The sequence below is a fragment of the Mus caroli genome, unplaced genomic scaffold, assembly GCF_978045245.1.
Source record: "Mus caroli unplaced genomic scaffold, Mus_caroli_1 scaffold_18, whole genome shotgun sequence".
NCBI lineage: Eukaryota > Metazoa > Chordata > Mammalia > Rodentia > Muridae > Mus > Mus caroli.
Window position 1 is genome coordinate 70528658 of NW_028227273.1, and position 22523 is coordinate 70551180.

At 45.1% G+C, this 22523-nt stretch overlaps 5 non-coding genes across 5 annotated transcripts; 3 read left to right on the forward strand and 2 right to left on the reverse strand.

Annotated features, from left to right (window-relative positions):
- Positions 1–782: 782 nt before the first annotated feature.
- Positions 783–855, reverse strand: Trnak-cuu (transfer RNA lysine (anticodon CUU)). The gene has a single exon. It is a non-coding gene; the product is annotated as a tRNA-Lys (tRNA).
- Positions 856–1676: 821 nt separating this feature from the next.
- On the forward strand, positions 1677–1748 carry Trnap-ugg (transfer RNA proline (anticodon UGG)). Its single transcript has one exon. It is a non-coding gene; the product is annotated as a tRNA-Pro (tRNA).
- Positions 1749–8953: 7205 nt separating this feature from the next.
- Positions 8954–9026, forward strand: Trnak-cuu (transfer RNA lysine (anticodon CUU)). The gene has a single exon. It is a non-coding gene; the product is annotated as a tRNA-Lys (tRNA).
- Positions 9027–9136: 110 nt separating this feature from the next.
- On the reverse strand, positions 9137–9208 carry Trnap-cgg (transfer RNA proline (anticodon CGG)). The gene has a single exon. It is a non-coding gene; the product is annotated as a tRNA-Pro (tRNA).
- Positions 9209–13764: 4556 nt separating this feature from the next.
- Trnak-cuu (transfer RNA lysine (anticodon CUU)) lies at positions 13765–13837 on the forward strand. The gene has a single exon. It is a non-coding gene; the product is annotated as a tRNA-Lys (tRNA).
- The last annotated feature ends 8686 nt before the right edge of the window (positions 13838–22523 follow it).

Consider the following 22523-nt stretch of genomic DNA (forward strand, 5'->3'; position numbering starts at 1 on the left):
ATGTATTTTCAAAAAGTCCTTATTATTATTATTATTATTATTTATAAACCCAATTATTTAGAGACTACCTTTCAAGGCAACTGGTTAATTTTTAAATTATAGTTTTGGTCTTGGGGGCATAGATCACTGGTAGACTCAAAGGCACTGGATACTATTTTCTTAGCTCGAATACATATTTGAAATAGATAATAATACTATACTTTAAAAATACATAGAATGCATGGCTTCATCTTTCGATAAAAACGTCCCAAAATACAGGCTTTGATATATCATAAAATTGGAAGTTTCTGATGCGTGGTGTGTCAAGGACCCTTCCTAATTAATGCTGTCTTTCACAAGGCCTCCCTGAGGCTGCTGGTTCATCTTACACTGGGATTCTGCAACATGTACGATGTAATTATATTTTCTTTGTTTGTCTGTCTTAGCAAGAGCAGCCTTGTGGGTACATAATGATTGTATGGAGGTCTTTGGGGTTTGACCCTGATTTTCTAGAGATTCAGTCCATAGACAGGGTCCTTAATGTTCTTCCTATTGTACCTTTAAATTATTTAAATTTGATGTGTTTATGAAGTGTCAAATTAAATGTGTAAAAATTAAATCTATAGAGCTAATCTAAGTAAAAGGGGACTTTCCATAGGATTCTGACTCTTTTGCGTGGTGTATGAGATAAATGCTCTCTAGTCACTAGAATTTCTATCTCTCCTGTCTTTAGATTTCTGCCAGTTTCCAATCCTTTCCAATCTCTGGACTTCTGGTCGCTTCCCCATTTAAGCAAAAATATCCGCCCAACGTGGGGCTCGAACCCACGACCCTGAGATTAAGAGTCTCATGCTCTACCGACTGAGCTAGCCGGGCAGCGGTGAGAATCCTATTCCCCACAGACCTCTTGGAATTCTACGTACTTCCGGGTTCTAGACCGGATTAGACTTGTTTTAGAGCCATGGTGGTAGGTTTGCTCCTGTAGCTTCGTTATCAATCGCACAACCAGGGCTTGTGTGACCCCTTCCGTTCCCAGGAGTAACAAGGTTGGGGACAAGGATGAGGATGTTAGTGAGACACCCGTTTAGGGCCCGATCGGTTCCAGAATCTAATCATGGGCGAGCATGCGTTTTCAAAGTCGCCGCAGGACACTGGATCCCTTGCCGAACGCTAAGCTGTGGGCTTCGGAAGAACCAACCCGCAGTTGTGGTTTCTGTGTCTGGGTCTATGAGCTGCGCGGGTCTTCTAGGCAGAGTCCGGCCCCGAGTGGGTTTGGCCAAGGTACAGGATCTGCGGGTTCTATGGCTCTCCCGGACGACTGAGCTTGTTGGGGACTGGCGTGTCAGGAAGCTCTCATTCTCGAAGTCCTAGACTTGGCTCTACCTGGGACAAAATTTCTGAGCCGCCGATCACCATGAAACTGCGTTGTTTACACAAACTCGCTGGCTTCCCTTTCCCGAAGGACGATGGTCTATGGTCATTCATATCGAACGCTGGGGGCCGTAGGGCTGGGGGCCATCTGACTTGTCTTGAGCGTTTCGGAACTTTCTCTCCGGGCAAGTCTCCACGGAGCCGGATCTCCTCCCTTTGCTTCCTGGAACTCACTGAAAAATGAACTCGTGGAGTTGAATTCTAGCGGGAGCATGTCATTCAGCTCGAGATACCTAAAGATCAACGTTAAGCCCGCCTGCCACCGTGGCTCGTTGGTCTAGGGGTATGATTCTCGCTTTGGGTGCGAGAGGTCCCGGGTTCAAATCCCGGACGAGCCCAGTTTTAGCGCTTTTTTTTTTTTCTTCCCCTCAGAGTGTCTAGTCCGACGCAACCCTATCTCCGCAGACTCACGAGCCAGTTTTTTTTTTTTTTTTTTTTTTTTTTTAGGAACCAGAGATGGGAGGAGATCCAGCTCCGTGGATACCAGTAATTGCTCAGAGGTCAGATACAGCGTGGGTTTCCTCCATGACTCCATAGCTGAGCAGATATACGTTTTATTATTTTTTTAAAATTTTTAAATTTTATCGAGACAGGGTTTCTCTGTATAGCCCTGGTTATCCTGGAACTCATTTTGTAGAGCAGGCTGGCCTCGAACTCAGAAATCCGCCTGCCTCTGCCTCCGGCGTGCTGGGCTTAAAGGCCTGCCCCCCACGCCCGGCTTCAGATACTCGTTTTAAATGTTGTTATATTTCTGGTCAGCTGGGCTGGGCTGGGTTTTGCTCACATGTAGGTGAGCATCACTGCAGTGTTGGTCTCTCTGCATTTGTGCACAGGCATTAGATCCCAGGCAGCCAGGAGCAATAGGAATGGTGTGAGTCTCATACTCTTGTGTAGGTCTAATGTGGGCTGTCCTTAGACATTGGGAAAGCTGAAGTTGCAGCTTTGGGATGGACCTAGGTATCAGGATTCCTTAGCTCTCAGCTGAAATGATCCACAGGAGATAGCTATTGACAACTACACTGATTGAGTCAAATAAAGATTTTAAGCCAAGTGTGGTGGTGCATGTCTTTAATCCCAGCACTGGGGAGGCGGAGGCAGGCGGATCTCTGTGAGTTCATAGGCCACCTTGGTCTACAAAGAAAATTCCAGGATAGCCAAGGTTATACAGAGACACCCTGTCTTGAAAAAACTAAAAAACTAAGAATGAATAAAAGTTTTTGTTAAGGTCTAGGTAAAATATTAAGGCCTAGATGAAACGTCAAGGCATAGGTACCGGTTATTTGGCTGTTGGGTTATTATATGTTGTATGAAATATCAGTGTTCAGGCTATGTTTAGCCTTGAATGACTCCATTTTATAAAGCAACAGCTTTGATCTGGTTACTTCATTTTGAACATAAATGTTAAGAAAGAATGACTCTATATCTTGTTTATACAAGTAGACAATGGCTGTCTGCCAGCACGAGAACGCTGGCCAACAACATATTTCTACTAACGGATAAGACACTGTAGATACGTTCATTCCTATCATTCATTCCAGACAGAACGCTTGTTTTAGACTACAAAGAAGGAACACCCTAAGACTGAAATGTGGCAGACACTGCAGTGTCTAGACACTCCTAGTCACCCTGCTCCACCACCTATTAGGAATTTTTATCCAGGGAAATATGCACAACAAAGAACCTCTGTCCCCAGACTAAGGCTACAGTGTAGTTTCTGCTGCCTGCTCTACTCAGTTGGCTTCAAAGTGCCTTTTCAAATAGCTGGTCATCTGGACATGCAACTGATGTCTGTCTGAACAGCACTGGACTGCAGTTCATTGGGATCTACATATCTGGTTACTACAGACTCTTGCTTGGTTAGTATATCTAGATCATGTTCAAAGCCATTAGCTCTCTATCTCTGACTTCAGGACACTCTTCTGAACTCTGAAGCCTCTATAAGTGCACATGCGCACACACACAGAGAAATGTAATGTGTGATCTCAGAGTTGATATTAATTAGTAAGATTAGAATAAAAAGAACCTGTGACTGTTGAGGTTTGGTCTGTTGCTATATTTCTTCTGGGACATTGATGGAGTAGGAAGGTCAGCTGGTGCTAACTACTGGCCTCCTAGGTCTGGCTGCCCCCAGCGACAAGGAAATCTGCACATACACTGAGTGATGCTGTGTAGCCTTGCTTTACAACTATTGGTTGAATAAAGATGCCTACAGTCTATAGCTGGGCAGAAGAGAGGTCATCAGGGTTTTGGTTTCTGGGCTTGGGGTCTGAGACAGAGACCAGAAAAAGAGAGGAGAAGATGGAGAGAGGAGAAGACACCATGCGGTAAGGGATTGTGAGAACCAGCCATGAAGGCTGGCCAGTCGGAGTAAGAGAGGCCCAGGCAGAACATGGCAAGTCATAGCTCAGGGGTCTTGACAGGGAAGTAGACATAATAGCATGGAGTGTTGACATCTGCCCAGCTATAGTGCTGTAAAGGCTTACTATAAATAAAAAAGTTTTGTGTCTTTGTTTTTTAGTTTTTTGAGGCAGGGTTTCTCTGTGTAGCCCTGGCTGTCCTTGGGACTCACTCTGTAGATCAAGCTGGCCTAGAACTCAGAAATCCACCTGCTTCTGCCTCTCAAGTGCTGGGATTAAAGGTATGTGCCATCACTGCCTGGCTATTTTATGTCTTTTATCTGGGAACTGCATGATCAAAGGTGGGGTAGAATTCCCCGACTGATGATTAAATATTTACCACAACATGTAAGTGTCAATAATCAGGTATCTAGCTCTTTAAGCTCTCACCTTCCTTACCCTCATCTCTAGCCCTCCTCTCTCCCCCCTTCCCCCCCACTCGGCCATGGACGGCCTCCCTCTTTCTACCTTCTTTCTCCCTACCATCCTACAATAAAGCTCTAAAACCAGGAAAAAAAATCAGGTATCTAGTCAAATCAGGACTACTTGGAAAATTGTAGATTGTGAATTGATTGTTACTCAATAAATTCTGACATTGTGGAAAGGCAAACCAAATGTGTCCCTCTGTTTCTGACATTAGCATGCTTAGGACACTGACTTTGTCCACCCAGCTAGTGGCCTGGTATAGGGGGAGAGAGGGGAATGGTACATACGTTTGATTTTACCAATGAAGACTCGGGAGCCAGATGCTGGCGTGAAATCCTGTTAGCTCAGAGAGACAGAGAAAGCACCCAGCTGCCCTTCCTACTCCACCAATGTCCCAGAAGGCTAAGCTCCTGCTCGTCCTCCATGCTGCCATAAATACCCTTCAACTCAGTGTCTCTCTGTTCTCTTTCCTGGGTTTTCTTAGTTCACTCCCTGTCAACTGATTGCTTGCTTGGCTTTGACTTTATTTATTCATTTGGCCTTTGACTTATTGTTGACTCTATTTAGCTCTTGTTTACAGAAAGCTCTTGGGTTAAGGTGTGGGCTAGGGCTGAGCCACATCACATCAGGAAACAGGTTTTTCTAATTCACCACATCTGGCTTCACAAGGTGATCAAATAGTCTGCAACACGCACATCTAAATCAGACCCAGTCACTAGGGGAAGGCAGCCCAAGGGCCTGTACCAGCCTGTATCACGCGAGACTCAGATGGATTCTGGGATGCGGTATCAATAGATAAAAGCTTGTTACAGGGCCTTGAATCCTGTCACTCTGCCCTGACTCTCAAACTCATAGAGGGCCATTTTCCTTTTCCTCTTGAATGCTAGGATTAAATGCATGCACCACCCTACCCAACCTATACATGTTCATTTGGGGAAAATTATTTAACCTAGTCCAGATGTTCTTGTTGTTTGTGGGGCCTAGGTAACTGTTATCTGTCTAAGCCTTCCATTTTGTACTGTTACTATGTTGCTTCTGTTGTTACCAGGAAACTTTCTCATGCTTAAAATTAACTACATATTCTCTTACATTCTGTGCCCCTGGAAATCAATCATGATAGAAGTCAGTAGGCCTGCTCTGTATAGTTACCCACAATAAGCTTGGACCTGAACCAACCACCCAGCAGCACTTCCTGCACCTGTGCATGTGCTTTTATGGCATAGGCTGCTCCTGGGATGGACCCCAGCTTAAGAGAGACACCTGCACCAATATAAGAAACTATTTGGAATAAGATTTTTTTTTGAGGGGGGATGTTTGTTTTCAAGACAGGGTTTCTCTGTATAGCCAGAATAAGACTTCCATTTTAAGTAGGGACCTAGTAAAGTTTAACTACCTGGCAGAAAGAGACATGTGTGTGGGTAACTGACATCCTGGTTTGACAAGTTAAGACATGAATGGCAGACAAGTCCCATCGTGGTAGACAAGGGAGGACATGAATATTAGACAAGGCAAGTCCCCTGCCAAGTTGAATATCCCATCCAATGGAAGCAGGACAAACATGTTCCTAAGGAAATCCCTATCCCTAAACCCTGATTGGTGAAATAACTTGATGCAACAGATATTTGTGGATTTTAGTCTTAAAAATCCTTTAGGGTCTGAACTTAGTTCCCAGATCTGGACTGTGGCTCTGGCTGACCAGTCCTGGGACATGTGCTCAATAAACCATCCCTGTCTGATAGTGTGCTTTGTGACCCCACCAGTTTGATTTTTATTTTGTTTTATTTTGAGACAGTCTCCTATTCTGTCTAGACCTTAAACGCACTAAGTAGCTGAGTGTGGGTCTTCCTGCTTTTGTGGACTGTTGGCCAATTCAATCCCCAATGGCACTTGGAGCAGAGACAAGGAACAGGGCATTGGGAAGCCCTATGAATATATATGGTGAATGACCAGGCTGGGGCCAGCTATAGGAGGGTGATTCAAGGCTTGTAAAGTTTTGGGAGACCCGAGGGCAGGAACATCAAGGATGGACATTAGCTGGGGACTTGGGGTATCTGGAATGCCTCATTAGCACGGGGAAGCACGTCAGGACTGCCGGAGCTGGCTGAACAGGTTTTCTCAGGAGAAAGGAAATTGAGCCCGTAATCTAATTGAGGTTATTTGACATTTCCTCAGGCAGAGCCACAAGCCTCTGGGCTCACTGCAATCTGGGAGACGCCCTTCCTGAGCAGGGCTTCTTCTAAGGGAAATTCTAAGCCTACACTTATGGCTCTGCCAGAGGAATGTCGTGGTGGACTTTGACCTTAATTAGAAGAGTTTTCCCACAGCTGAGGATGAGTCTGTACTTTCTCGTTTTTTCTTTCTTTCTCTTTTCTTTTTACCCTTCCTTCCTTCCTTCCTTCCTTCCTTCCTTCCTTCCTTCCTTCCTTCCTTCCTTCCTTTTTTGAAACAGATCACACTGTAGCTTAGGCTGGCCTGGAACTCATTATGTCACCCATACGGACCTCAAACTTGTGCTTGTCTTTCTGACTCCCAAGTGCTGGGGTTACTAATGTGAAACACCTTGTCCAGCACAACTAGGACTCTTAAAACATCATGAAGATCCACCCAGACGTCGTTGGCAAACCACAGGGCCAGTTCACAACCATCTAACATGGGAGCTAGATCCTTCCTGTCAGAAGGCAGGAACACAATAGACTCAGTCAGAGGGGACTCACACTGTCATAGCTGGAGTTACGGAACAATGCTCACAAAACAGCTATTTCCTGAGTCTGTACGCTCACGAGTGACAGACACCCTGGCTTCACAAGCCCAAGTACCCATTGCCTGATTGATCACTTTAATTGATGGTAAAACTGAGACAGATAAATGAGCTCTAACTACCCCTGTCATATTGGGCAGCTATTTGGTACTGTTAAAGCCCGGTTTTGTTTGTTTGTTTGTTTTTTGTTTTATTTATTTATTTATTTTTTTTTCCGAGACAGGGTTTCTCTGTGTAGCCTTGGCTGTCCTGGAACTCACTTTGTAGACCAGGCTGGCCTCGAACTCAGAAATCCGCCTGCCTCTGCCTCCCGAGTGCTGGGATTAAAGGCGTGCGCCACCACGCCCGGCTTGTTTTATTTTTAAATCACAGCGAATGTTTCTTTTTTTAAAATTTAAGTGCCGTTTTTGATGTTCTTTTTTTTTTTTTTTCTATGAATAAGCAAAGACATTGGTGGTTGGGGCAATTTGAATTCTTAATTGGCAGCTCCCAGACTTTCCTTGCTGCCCCTAACTTCCTTGAGAGAAAGGACTGTGCCAGTCAGATCGGCAGCCAAACTGCCCCCACACCAGCTCTGCTTGCCTGTAACACGCGCCAAAAGCCTTAGGACAATCACACAGCGCTCATTGTTTCAGTTTGCGAGGGCATGGCTTCAGCCAGGACAGTTTCTGTTTGCACCAGTCTTTTTGCACAAGCCTGGGAGACCTCTTGGTGATTCTGCAAGCGTCTTCATCCAGGACAGAAAGGGAGGAAGCACATTTCTTGTAATCTAGCAGAGGGACCACTGTGATTAGCGCTAAAGAGGAAATGTTGTGATTGGTGGAAAAGCAAGCATTCATTTGCATGTGAGATGTGCTTTGATTGGTGTAAACCCTCATTTCCTGGCCACGTGGTCAGGTGTTCCAGTTCCTTTGGATCATCCTGCTGCGAAATTTTCTCCTAATGTGGTTTCTCAGCCGGCCGTCAGGCTGAGCTGTAACCATGCAGAGACTGCAGAGCAGCGGTAGGTGCTTCCCCATTGGTGGGAACTGGTGGGTGCTGGGGGCTGCTCTTGACCCCACACACTGCCCTCAGACCCAGAGAGCTATAAAAGCTGCCAAATACCAGCCCTTGATTTTCTCCTTGCCTTCCCATGATTAATATTTGGGTAACATAAAGGAGCCAGTCAGAGACTTCATACCTCCTCGAGGGCTATAGCCAATTAATGGTTGCTGGGGTGGGGAGGTCACGCTCCACACTCATGCAAGCAGCCCTATTAGAACTCAGTGGGCTACAAACCAAAAAAAAAAAAAAAAAAAAAAAACCAAACTAAGAAACATGCAAGCAAAACAACAGACACGAAAATAGGAGAGAGGCTTTTTCGGGAATAAGTGGGAACCAGCTGGAGTGGGTGGAAAATGGAGGAGTAAAATGACCAACATACGTTATATAAATGCATGAAATTGTCAAAGAATGAATTTTAAAGGGACGCCCACTAGATAGCAGGTGGGTGATGAAATTGTGGCCTCCTGCTGGGTTTCGGGTTTGGTCTAGAGGCCTCTCATAGGCCTAGAGGAGACCCATCCTTTAAGAACCATTGCAGGGAGATACGCCTTGTTCTCCTTATTTTCACTAACCTACACGCCTTCATATGGATTTCATTGGCTAAAAACAGCTCTCGAGTTTCCTGTCCCTGGAAAAGATGTGATCGCTTAAGAGCGAAGCTTCTACCTTTCAGAGCAGATGCCCCTGAGTGCCTATCTAGATTTCTGGCCTCAGTGCGTTGTCAAACACTGGTTTCCTAGCGGCCGCTCAGCTCGCACCTTGGTATATCCATGCCCGCGTGTACTTCTCCAGTCCATGTGGCTGAGTTCCTCACTAGATGGTCCGGCGCTCTATTTGTTTTCCACTTGTAATTTTCTCCACCAAGAGAGAAAAGAACAATAATGGCTCTGTGACTTCTTGGCTAGAAGTTTGTTGTAGAGCTTGGCTAGCTCAGTCGGTAGAGCATGAGACTCTTGCTCTCAGGGTCGTGGGTTCGAGCTTCACGTTAGGTATTACTGTTTTGCCATCGGGGATTGCCACATAAGCAGAGAAACATTCTTTAACTTGTTAGAATTCTGAAAAATAACGGAAATAAAAACATTGGGAAACTGGACCCCATCCAGGGCTCGTCCGGGATTTGAACCCGGGACCTCTCGCACCCGAAGCGAGAATCATACCCCTAGACCAACGAGCCACACAACTCCTACTTCCTTACACTTCCTTAAATGCTTGTATTCATTCCCAAATGAGCGGCGCTCTGCAACTTGTTAGGGCTGTCGAGTGGGGAATAAAAATTTGGGAGTTTACCACAGAGCGGGCTCCAAAGTAGCCTGTATCTCGGGAGAGAAGCTACACTTTGGGAAGTCCTTGCCTGGCGGCTGAGACTGCTGTTGAGGCTGTGTCTCTGACTAGAGAGAAGGTGGAGGCAAGGAACAGCCATTAAATAAGCCTCCCCACTAACTCTTCCCAAACATGGCCAAACAGCCCCACTGGTCGCCCAAGAATGGGGGACGCAGCTACAGTTCAGCCAGTTGGCTAATGTATAGGATTCACGCCTCACTCCCCTGGAGTCTGGTTCCATTGGTCTCAGCCATAACATTTTGTCTGCATCTGGAAAGTTTGGCCCCAGGGTACGATCTCTATGGGCAAGTCGATGGGAATTCTATGGGAATACTAAAAGGCCCCATCGAAGGAGCTGAATTATCTGACACCTCCGATCAAAGAAAGCAGATACCCAACTGGCAGGTGGTGGCCTAGCCAGCACAGTGGGTGGAGCCTGGGACCTGGCCCACTGGAGTGTTACTGTGAATTCTTGCCCCACTCGGGATTCCAACACCATTGGGCTGGTTTGCCCCTCCATACCGAGAAGTTGCCTGTAGGGACTCAGTGACAGAAACCTGTTGCTCTGCCCCCTTAATAGGAAAGAACAGCTGAGGGCCGAGTTTCTCCAGCATTTGACCCTCTTACACTCTAACTAAACAAGACTCCTAGACTAGGCCAAGGAGCCCATACACACCCTTGTTTCTCGTCCACTTTTGGTTGTCCTTCTGCCTGGCTCCACAGTCTGGATGCAACTCCCTATGAGGTCTCATTCTGAGAGAGGTTGATTCGATTCAGGTCTGATCAAACAGAATTGGGTGGAGGAATCCCACAATTCAATAGTGTGGGAGTCTCAGTTCTGTACTAGGCTGTAGCCGGGTGGGAAGTGGGTAGAAAGGTCCTTCCAGAGCTCCACAGTGCAGCAGTGGAGCAGAACCCCAAGAGCCCAGGCTCTGGACTTCTAAACTGTCCATCCTTTCTGCTAACCTGAACTGTCTTGTGTGTATTGGACAAGACCTCTTGCCTCTTGCTTGGTTCTCCTAGAACTTTAGCTCAGGGTCCCTGCAACCCCGACTGATCCCCAGCCTTGGCTTCTACAGTGCAAGGATGACAAATATGCAGTTTGGGGGTCTTGAAACTCTTCCCAGCTCACAAGGAGCCTCCAGTTCAAAGCTTGGTTATTTCTCACCGAATCCACTTAGGAGCAGTCTGGGATTGTACACTTGTAGCAGGGTGTCTTCTTTGGGGCTAGCCCAGGCAATAGAACGAGAATCTGTCTCAAAGATGAGAGAAACAGAGCTATTGATGTCTAGGATTCCATTTCTTTTTCTTGCCACACAACCCCAAAACCAAACCAAACCAAACCGCCGCTGCCACTGCCATCACCACCAGGGTCTCATGTAGTGCAGGCTGGCTTCAAACTCACTATGGAGTCAGAGATAACCTTGAACTCCTAATCCATTTTACCTCACATCTCAAGTATTGCTATTTTAGGTTTTTCTTGTCACGCCTGGCTAAAACTCTATTTTAAGGGCTTTAAATCTATGTAGCCAAGTTATAAGTCTTTGGCTTGTCAGTTTTGTATTTTGTTTTGATTGGCATTTATCATTTTGAGAAATGGATGCTGTCTGCACTCCCCTTTGTGATCTCTAACGTCGGTACCCTGCCTAGAATGTCTTCTACTCTAATGACAGGTAACCCGGTCCGTATTCTGTCAGGCATTTAGAGAATGGAAATTTCGCCAGCTCATCATCTCCTTGGTTTATGTCGCTGGACTAGCTTCCGCTTTGGAAATCCCATAGCGGCTGTGAACCGGTGAATCCTTACGGTTCTTGTGCACAGTGATACTGACTAACCTAAGAAGTGAGAATAAAAATAAACAGTGACTTTACCTCATTCAGAGAGAAGGGAGTGGAAACAGTGTTTCGTTTCGTGCTGGCTCGTTGGTCTATGGGTATGATTCTCTCTTTGGGTAGAGTGGTCCCGGGTTCAATCCCGAATGAGCCCAGTACCAAGGCGTTTTTGACTTTCTGCAAGTTCACCTTACTGTTTCTTTCTGTAACAGCAAAAGGAAGAGGAGCAGATTCGGGGAGCAGACCTATAAAGCTTCTGAAAGCAGAGAGAAGAGAAACGCGGACTTTAGCAGATAGAATTTAAGTTGGAATCCTAGACCTCAGGCACATCATAACAGAGACAACTAGTGCGAGGGAAGGGGTGCACTTTCAACCCAGATTTCTTGGATATTAGGAGGATAGGTGAGGATGGACACCCATCTCCACATTCTGGGCGTGGCCCTGTTTTCTCAAGGCAACTTCTGGTGAGAGAGAGCACAGCAACTGCCCCCAGTACGGGAGCGGGAGTGGGAGGGACACTGGTGGTCTGATGCATTGGTGGTCTGTCGCCCTCAAATCAAAGTCTTTTCCTTTCTTTTTCTTCTCTCTTCCCCTCCCCCCTCTCCTTTTCTTTTCTTTCTTTCGAGATATAATCCATCTATGCAACCTTGTCTGTCCTGAAATTCGCTATGTGGATAAGGATGGCATCGAAGATTAAAGGTGTGAGCCTTCTTGATTTTGACAGGGATGGGCAGATGGAATACAAAAATGGAAGAAGTGGCGAGGGGCTTGGTACAGCTGGCACTCACCTGACATTTACTGAGCTCTGGCGCTGCTGCGTGGCAAGGACCCTCCATGCAGCCACCCCTTGACTCCTAGGGACTCCGTCTGATCGTCGGGAATGACCTCGTTTGCAGCTGCGCGGGCAAACGATCCCAGCCTTGTTGCCCGTAACCAAGGCCAAGACCGAGGGGACCTCGGATTGTGGACCTGAGGCTGTTTCACACTTTGTAGGTTGTGAAGGGAGACTGGAAAAGTTGATTATTTTGGCGTATACGGTCCTGGAATTTGCTCTTAAAGGATTATCTAAAACATAACTTTCTTATTCGCTGAGCGCTTCAAGGTCCGCTATTGTTTCAACTGCCACCACAGAGTACAGCTGCTACAGTGGTTGATGTGGCTCGTTGGTCTTGGGGTATAATTTTCGCTTGGGGTGTGAGAGGTCCTGGGTTCAAATCCGAATAAGCCCGCTTTTATGTTGTGTTCTTTTTTAGCTTATGAAACACTTGTTAGGAAATGTTAGGAAACAGTGTATCATTGTTCAAAAGACCCAGACTTAACCCTGAGACATGGACTTTGGATATCGAAACCAGGCTAATGTAGCACTTCTACAATACAATAGAAACTGTGTTGCAGCTGGCCACCTCTACTTGTTGGAGGGAAGCCTCCTGAAAACCTTCAGCAATAAAAAAAAAAAAAAAAAAAAAAAAAAAAACACCAAAAACAAAAAACAAACAAACAACAACAACAAAACCAAAACCAAAACCCAAAAAACCAAAAACAAAAACCAAACAAACCTGTGCCTGCAACTTCAATCTCTCTGCCTTTGGCTCAGGTCAGAGTTTTTGGAGAGGCAGCCCTTCGGGTAGCCAAATGCCAAGATGGGAAATTTAAACTTCACCTGCAAAACGAGTTTATACCCGTCCCCAGAATGTTTGTATGGGCTTTTCAGCTAGCTCAGTCGGTAGATCACAAAACGTTTTTGTTTTGTTTGTGTTTTGGCCAAGTAGAGAGCTGTTAATCTTAGGGTCTTGGGTTTTAGCCCCACTTTGGGCCACGTGATGTTTTAGTTTGGACAAGAGTCCTAAGATACTGGGCTAGTGGCTACTCTCTTGCCTTACTGTGTTATAGAAACTCCACCTTTGAGTATAGCAACTTGCTACTGGAATTCCCCAGACTCCTTCTCTCCACCCTACTGACCCACATTTTGAGCTGAAGTACGTTGACTGACTTGTTTCCCCCTATGGCCACCCTAAGCCAGCTCCCAGACTCTGTGCCACCTGGGCTAAGACCTGAGAGGCCACGTCTGTTAACAACAAAGCCAGGGCACTAGACTCACATGAGACATCTCTTACCTTTAGATTAGGTTCAGTTTTGGGGAAACAAAGGACAACAGAGACGTCTGTTCGGGCAAACATACAGTTTAGTAAGCAAATACTGATCAGATGCACAAAGACCTGGTGCAGGTACAGACCCAGGTTGGACCTTGCTCCTCCAGCGCCAGCCATGGCTGTGTCTGTCTGCATTGCATTTCTATGATATGCGAACGGAGCAAGTGGTAGCCAAAGTCTGGCTCTGGGGACGCTTACTCAGTGGTTAGTGGGTGGGACTAGAGGTTCCACTTGCGGCTGGGAATAGGAGAAGGAGAACGAGCAGGCAGTTCAGCCTTAATGTGTGTAGCTCAGTGTCCCGGGCGTGTGTCTGCTGTGTGGAGGTGAAACTTTTTAGAAGCTGCCCTTAGTCTGAAATGGCTTTATTTACTTTGCCAGTTCAATACCTTCAGGTCACAATTAGCAAACTTCTAGGCTAGAAAGCAGTCGCCCGGCTAGCTCAGTCGGTAGAGCATGAGACTCTTAATCTCAGGGTCGTGGGTTCGAGCCCCACGTTGGGCGAGATGTTATTTTAGTTGAGTCTCACCTGGAGACAACACTGGCACTTCCCCGTAGTGCCCCGGTAACTCTGACATTAGGTCGGAATTGGAGGCAGTGAGTAGTTTGTGTGTCTTTTGCTCTGCCTGAAGCAGCACTGGTTGTACTAGATTAGAGTGGGTGGAAATGTTACAGAGTCTACTCTATCTTTGACATTCTGGATAAAGTGGGGCAGTGGGTAGTCTTGCATCACCCTTTTCGGGTAGATCTGAAATTCAATTCTTTCTGTTTACTGAATTCAACTACAGGACTCCACTATATCCCTCTTAGAAAGAGTAGCTGAAGCCTCCCTTTAAGGCTTGTTGGTCTAGGGGTATGATCCTCGCTTAGGGTGTGAAAGGTCCTGGGTTCAAGTCTTTGGCAAGTCCTTTTCTTTTGCCAATCAAATCGTGAGAATTAGAAGTCGACCTTGGCTGCTTAGAAGGTATGACTAAACAAATGAAAACGGAAATCCGTAAGTACTCAAAGTGGTTTTTTTGTTTGTTTGGACCTTGTTTTCTGTTTGAGGCAGGGTCTCGCTCCTGTAGCTCAGACTGGTCCCGACAAAGTCAAGGATAGCTGCGTTTCTGATCTTCCTGCCTTCACTTCTTGTGTCCTGGAAGTATAGGCATGTGTGTGTATTAATCTGGTGTTCAGGTTGGAACCCAGGGTTAGGCAAGCAATTAGCTGAGCTACAGCATCAGCTCATAACTCAAAATGTCCATCGAGAATGGCTGGCATTATTCAAACTAACCTGATGGATAAAAATAATGAAAAATGTTGGAATTAAAAAAAAAAAAAAACCAACAACAAAAACCCAAAATCAATCCAGCTGTCCTGGCAAAGCAGGGAGAACTGGAACAGGCGTCTGAGATGCACCAGCTTCTAGTCAGCTTTTTAGTGTGTTTGAGACACCCTGAGCTACATGAGAAGAAACACAATTAGAGAAAACAGGTTTGTGGGACAATCTGCAAGACATCTGGCTTGCTAATAAATACCGGTTTGAAGTTTGCCAGTAGACCTTAAGTGCAAATCTGGTTCCAGATCACCGGCCTTTAATCATTACTAGTTTGCTTGGGTCCAACCCAACACGACCCGAAAAGTGGTCAAGAGCCTGTGACCTCCTCCGATTTGCTGGACTAGCATTTTCAGGTCCCCTGGGGCGCAGACCCGAGAAAGGGGAGCCGCGCCCGGAACTGGCTAGGATCTCAGCTTTGCGAGTCTGCGTCGGAGCTTCCCTTTTTTCCATGCTCTCCGTAAAAATGCAAAGAATTTTTAAATTTAAGAAATCCTCGCGCTTCGGATAGGAAACATACTCCAAGAACCGCAGTTAGCCCTCCGGCCCCTGTAGAGTCCTGACTGAGTCCGGGTCTAGCTCAATGTTTCGAATCGCAAGGCGGATTCCTGTGCAGAGAACGAATAGACGCGAGGAGTCGTCCCTCTAGGGTTCCTTGAGCTGAAAGGCGGGGTGGAGACTTAACGGAACAGCCCCAGATTCTGCCGAATTTTCACTACTGGGTAAATTGCCAGCTATCATGAACGAAGAGAGGGACTCTTCTAAGGAGTCGCTTCGGGCATCTCTCGGAGGTGGGAGGGCTGTCTCGAGCCCCGATGCCTCTGGTGCTCTGGTGTCTACACTGAGAGGATCCGGGCTGAATCTTCAAGGTCCTGAACGGTGGCCAGACTTCCAAGGTGGCGTTCAGTCCTGGGACTGCGAGCGTGGGAGGCAGAGAAGGCTCTGATTTCTGCGATCGAGCCTTACAGGATCAGCTGAGGTCGTTCCTTTTTCAGTAGGGGTCTGTCACAGCGTCTCTCTCCGCAGCACGGTTCAGGGCTGGGCTGGGGAGGAACACCCACTGAGGACTTTTCGAGGGCTCAGAGCTTTACCATGGGGCAAGTCAGGGACTCCAATTTTCTAGTGCTATCCAAGTCTAAGGCGAATGCGGTGTGCCCAGAGCCAGAAAGCCCTGGGAAGGAAGCGCAGGCGTATGTCCCTGTAGAGTGATGGGCTGAAGTTTCAGGAGTACAGCCAGAGGAGCTCAAGGTCCGCGAGGGTGCAGGCCCTGGAGGTCTGTGGCAACTCAGACAAGAAATCCTGGGTAATCAAGCCCCCACACTAATTTCTGGATAACACCCTAACCACTGGTGAGGAAATATTCCATGTAATATTTTTCAAGGGACAGAGAGCTTGTCTGCCCCAGTGGCCTAATGGCACTGGCCTCCTAAGTAGGATGGAAATACTACCTGGTTGGCAGGTAACATTTTGAATTGCAAAATCAGCTATGTAAACGAGCTCACAACATACCTAGATACTCGAAAAATAAGTCAAATGCTCAGAGCATGCCTATTTGCTTAAGAAATGTGGTTATCTAACTAAAATTGTGAGGTCTAGCAAACTAATGTGTAGGGTGTGAACTTCTGAGAGCCATCCAGGTATGCTGTCGACTTTCAAGTTCTATTCTGTCAAAGCCATTGTATAGCACTGAAAGTACGCCAGAAATACTGCCATATTTTGGGAGCGTACGGAGACTTTCATGTGGTTAGCTAAGAGGCAAAAGAAGGTGTTAGCTGAAAGAAGAGGTCATTAATAAGGGAAGAACTAAATACATTTATTTCTTTTTTCCCCGGCCCCCACACCCCCAGCCCCCTGGCTGGTTCCCAGGCTGGCTTTGAACTCTCCTTAACCTAGCATCCGGAGTACCGCCCTTACAGGAGTGACATCCATGTCACTTTAGTTTGTTTTATTAACAACCTCACGAAGGCAAATTTAGTCTATTCTGGTCTACTTGGCTGATAAAACACAGGAGAGGTTTTTTAAATATACTTTAAATTATATATATATATATATATATATATATATATATATATATATATATATATATCTCAAGCCCTGATGCACCAGCTCCTATCAGTGTGAAAGACTTTTACTTCCCTCTACTAGAGAGGGAGGCAGAAAACAGACTAGAAGGTGGACAGCAGGACGGCTGAAGGAAGAGAGGTTGCTCGTCTGACAGTGACTTCGGATGGTTGGGGACCTGGGAGGGTCCAGGGAGAATGATAATTTTAATGACTTAACCCAGTAATGGGTGATCTTCTGTTTGGATTTCTATTTAAGAATAATAGCCAATTCTGTGACTTCTATCATTCTTTCAAGGTGGGAAAAAGACTGCTGTTGGTCTATGATTTGAGGTCCAGCAAATTGGTCTGTGATTTAGTGAGCACTCTGACAGCACAAAACCCAGATTATTTGAGCCCAAGGACAGCGATTGTTGGGGGAATCTTCCTGGAGTAACCTCATGGAAACCACTGAGAGTGGAAGAGAGATGTCACCGGTGGACTGAAGCCAGGACAGCTCCTGCAAGTCTTTGTAATTTTATTTTATACTTTAAAACCATAAGGTGGGGTGGGCAAGCTAGTGAGTAAGTGCTGGCGTCAGTCAGCAGGCTGGGAAGGGCACTGGGCCACTGCCTCAGCCGGCTCTTTAGGCTGCTCTGGTTCAGGTAGCAAGTGAAGCTGTGCTCTGCAAATGGAGTGCAAGCAACGCTTTAGTAAACCACTAAGGAAATCAATAAATTGACACCAAATAATTGTTTTTGTAAAGCTAGTTTTACTTCGCTATATTCTGGGAAATGGACTGGTCACTCACTGTGTCTTTGATAAGGTATGTGTTGTTAGTGATTCTCCTTTCTTTCCTTTGTCCTTCCATCTTTTTCTATTTCCTTCCACCTTCTCCTCTTTACAACCCTCCTCCTTCCTTCTGTTGCACTGAAGAGTGCAGAGTGGCTATTGGTATGGGTTGGGGAAATTACCCATAAGAGAACTGCTGCAGGTGTTTGTGCTCTGTCTAGAGTACCAGCTGGCTTTAAACCACAGACCCATCAACCTGGAGGAGGAAGGGAGAGGAGGTAAAAGGCAGCAATTGAGTCTAAGCTGCAGCCAATAGCCTCTGTTCTATGTTCTTAATCTATTCTGTTCTAGACAGCATTTTGGCACACAGCTCAAGATGGGCTTGATTTCTCTGCCGCTTGCTCTTTCTTTCCCTCTCCCCTTCTCCTCCCATTTCCCCAGGCAGGCTTCAAATCCAATACACAGCCAAGGATGACTTCAACCCCTCCCCCCCTTAAAAATGTATTAATCATTGTATTTGTTTACATTTCAAGTGTTATCCTCCTTTCTGCTCTCCCCTCCCTGAGGCCCCCCCTTTGCCCCCTCCCCACCCAGCCACTCCCACCTAATCCCTCTAGTATTCCCCTTCTCTGGGGCATCAAGCCTCCACAGGACCAAGTGCTACCCCTTCCACTGACGCCAGAAGACGTAGTTCTCTGCTACATAAGTATTGGGAACCATGAACCCGCCCATGTATACTCTTTGGTTGGTAGTTTAGTCCCTGGGAGCTCTGAGGGGTCTAGTTAATTGATACTGTTGTTCTTCCTATGGGGTTCCCCTAACTTTTCCATTGGGGTCCCCACACTCAGTCCAATGGTTACTGTGAGTTTCTGCATCTGTCTTAGTCAGGTGCTGGCAGAGGCCATCAGAGGACAGCCATACAAGGCTCCTGTCTGTAAGCACATCTTGGCATCAGCAATAGTGTTGGGGTTTGGTGTCTGTGGATAGAATACAGTGGGATAGTCTCTGGATGGCCTTTCCTTCAGCCTCTGCTCCATTTTTGTCCCTAAATTTCCTTTAGACAGAGACAATTCTCGGCAAAATTTTTTTAGATGGGTGGGTGCCCCCATCCCTCAACTGAGTGCCATGTCCGTCTACTGGATGTAGTCTCTTCAGGTTCCATCTCCCCTGTATTTCAGCTATTATTATCCCCATTGAGTCCTGGGAACCTTTTGAATTCCTGGCATCTGGGACTTTCTAGTGCTTCTCCAAGTTCCCCAACCCCCATTGCTACTTATTTCTATTCATTCTCCTGGACCTCTAGAGGTCTCTCCTGTCTCTTCCCATACCTGATCCTGTCCTTCTTTCTTTCTTCCCCTTCCTTTCCCCCTCCCACCCAGATCACCCCTTCCTCTGCCTGCCATGATTATTTTGTTTCCCCTTCTAAGTAGGTTTGAAGCACCCACACTTTGGTCTTCCTTCTTGTTAAACTTCATATGATTTTTGAGTTGTATCACGGGTATTCTGAGCTTTTGGGCTAAAATCCACTTATCAGTGAGTACATACCATGCAAGTCCTTTTGAGTTTGGGTTACCTCATTCAAGATGATATTTTCTAGTTCCATCCATTTGCCTACAAAGTTCATGAAGTCATCATTTTTAATAGCTGAGTAGTATTCCATTGTGTAAATGTACCACATTTTCTGTATCCATTCTTCTATCGAGGGACATCTGGGTTGTTTCCAGCTTCTGGCTATTATAAATTAGGCTTCAGTGAACCCAGTGAAGCATTTGTCTTTGTTATGTGTTGGAGCATCTTTTGAGTATATGTCCAGGAGTGGTATACCTGGGTCTTCAGGTAGAGCTTGTCCCAATTTTATGAGTAACCTCCAGATTGATTTCCAAAGTGGTTGAACTAGCTTGCAATCCCACTAGCAATGGAGGAGTGTTCCTCTTTTTCCACATCTTCACCAGTTCCTGCTGTTACCTGAGTTTTTGATCTTAGTCATTCTGACCAGTATAAGGTGGAATCCCAGGGTCATTTTGATTTGCATTTTCCTTATGACTAAGGAAGTTGAACATTTCTTTAGGTGTTTCTCAGCCACTCAGGATTCCTCAGTTGAGAATTCTTTGTTTAGCACTTTTCCCCATTTTTTAAAATTTGGTTTTCTGGAGTTTAACTTCTTAAGTTCTTTGTATATTTTGGATATTAGCCCTCTATTAGATGTAGTATTGGTAAAGATCTTTTCCCAATTCGTAGGTTGGTGTTTTGTCCTATTGACAGTGTCCTTTGACTTATAGAAGCTTTTCAGTTTTATGAGTTCCCATTTGTTAATTGTTGATCTTAGAGCCTGAGCCACTGGTGTTCGGTTCAGGAAAATTTCCCCTGTGCCAATGTGTTCAAGGTTCTTTCCCATTTTCTCTTCTATTAGACTCAGTGTATCTGGTTTTATGTGGAGGTCCTTAATCCACTTGGGCTTGAGCTTTGTACAAGGAGATAAAATTGGATCAATTTGAATTATTCTACATTTAGACTGCCAGTTAGAATTTGTTGAAAATTCTGTCTTTTTTCCACTGTATGATTTTGGCTTCTTTGTCAAAGATCAAGTGACATTAGGTGTGTGGGTTTATTTCTGGGTCTTCAATTCTATTCCATTGGTCTACCTGTCTGTCTCTGTACCAATACTATGCATTCTTTTTTCTTTTTCTTTTCTTTCTTTCTTTCTTTTTTTCCTAAATCACTATTGCTCTGTAGTATAGCTTGAGGTCAGGGATGGTGATTTCCCCAGAAGTTCTGGGAACAAATTGAGAATTGTTTTTGCTATCCTGTTTTTTTTTTTTTTTACATTCCAGATGAAGTTGAGAATTGCTCTTTCTATCTCTGTGAAGAGTTGAGTTTGAATTTTGATGGGTATTGCATTGAATCTGTAGATTGCTTTTAGCAAGATGGCCATTTTTACTATATTAATTCTACTGATCCATGAGCTTAGGAGATTTTTCTATCTCCTGAGGTCTTCTTTGATTTCTTTCTTCAGAGATTTGAAGCTATTGTCATACAGATCTTTCACTTGCTTGGTTAGAGTTACCCCAAAATACTTTATATTATTTGTGACTATTGTGAGGGGTGTTGTTTCCTAAGTTTCTTTCTTTCTCAGTCCATTTATCCTTTGTGTAGAGAAAGGCTACGGATTTGTTTGAGTTAATTTTATATCCAGACACTTTACTGAAGTTGTTTATCAGGTGTAGAAGTTCTCTGGTAGAATTTTGGGATCACTTATGTATACTAACATATCATCTGCAAAGAGTGATACCTTGACCTCTTCCTTTCCAATTTGTATCCCTTTGACCTCTTTTTGTTGTCTAATTGCTCTGGCTAGGACTTCAGGTTAGTAACTGAAGAGGTAGGGAGAGAATGGGCAGCCTTGCCGAGTCCCTGATTTTAGTGGGATTGCTTCAAGTTTTTCTCCACTTAATTTGATGTTGGCTATTGGTTTGCTGTATATTGCTTTTAATATGTTTAGGAATATGCCTTGAATTTCTAATCTTCTCAAGACTTTTAATATGAAGGGCTATTGTATTTTATTGAAGGCTTTTTCAGCATCTAATGAGATGATCATGTGATTTTTTTCTTTGCGTTTATTTATATAGTGTATTACCTTGATGGATTTCCGTATATTGAGCCATCCCTGCATCCCTAGGACGAAGCCTATTTGATCATGGTGATGATCATTTTGATGTGTTCTTGAATTTGTCTTGTGAGAATTTTATTGAGTATTTTTGCATCAATTTCATAAGTGAAGTTGGCCTGTAGTTCTCTTTCTTTGTTGGGTCTTTTTGTGGCTTAGGTATCAGACTAACTGTGGCTTCATAGAATGAATTAGGTAGCATGCCTTCTGTTTCTATTTTATGGAATAGTTTGAGAAGTATTGGTATTAGGTGTTCTTTGGTGGTTTGATAGAATTCTGTACTAAAACCATCTGGCCTTGAACTATTTTTGGTTGGGAGACTTTTGAGGACTGCATCTGGGTTCTTTCCAGCTTCTGGCTATTATAAATAAGGCTGCTATGAACGTAGTGGAGCATGTGTCCTTCTTACCGGTTGGGACATCTTCTGGATATATGCCCAGGAGAGGTATTGCGGGATCCTCTGGTATTACTATGTCCAATTTTCTGAGGAACCGCCAGACTGGTTTCCAGAGTGGTTGTACAAGCTTGCAACCCCACCAACAATGGAGGAGTGTTCCTCTTTCTCCACATCCTCGCCAGCATCTGCTGTCACCTGAATTTTTGATCTTAGCCATTCTGACTGGTGTGAGGTGGAATCTTAGGGTTGTTTTGATTTGCATTTCTCTGATGATTAAGGATGTTGAACATTTTTTCAGGTGCTTCTCTGCCATTCGGTATTCCTCAGGTGAGAATTCTTTGTTCAGCTCTGAGCCCCATTTTTTAATGGGGTTATTTGATTTTATGGAGGCCACCTTCTTGAGTTCTTTATATATATTGGATATTAGTTCCCTATCTGATTTAGGATAGGTAAAGATCCTTTCCCAATCTGTTGGTGGTCTTTTTGTCTTGTTGACGGTGTCTTTTGCCTTGCAGAAGCTTTGCAACTTTATGAGGTCCCATTTATCGATACTCGATCTTACTGCACAAGCCATTGCTGTTCTATTCAGGAACTTTTCCCCTGTACCCATATCTTCGAGGCTTTTCCCTACTTTCTCCTCTATAAGTTTCAGTGTCTCTGGTTTTATGTGGAGTTCCTTAATCCACTTAGATTTGACCTTAGTACAAGGAGATAGGAATGGATCGATTGGTATTCTTCTACATGATAACCGCCAGTTGTGCCAGCACCATTTGTTGAAAATGCTGTCTTTTTTCCACTGGATGGTTTTAGCTCCCTTGTCAAAGATCAAATGACCATAGGTGTGTGGGTTCCCCTTTGGGTCTTCAATTCTGTTCCATTGGTCTACTTGTCTGTCGCTATACCCGTACCATGCAGTTTTTATCACAATTGCTCTGTAGTAAAGCTTTAGGTCAGGCATGGTGATTCCACCAGAGGTTCTTTTA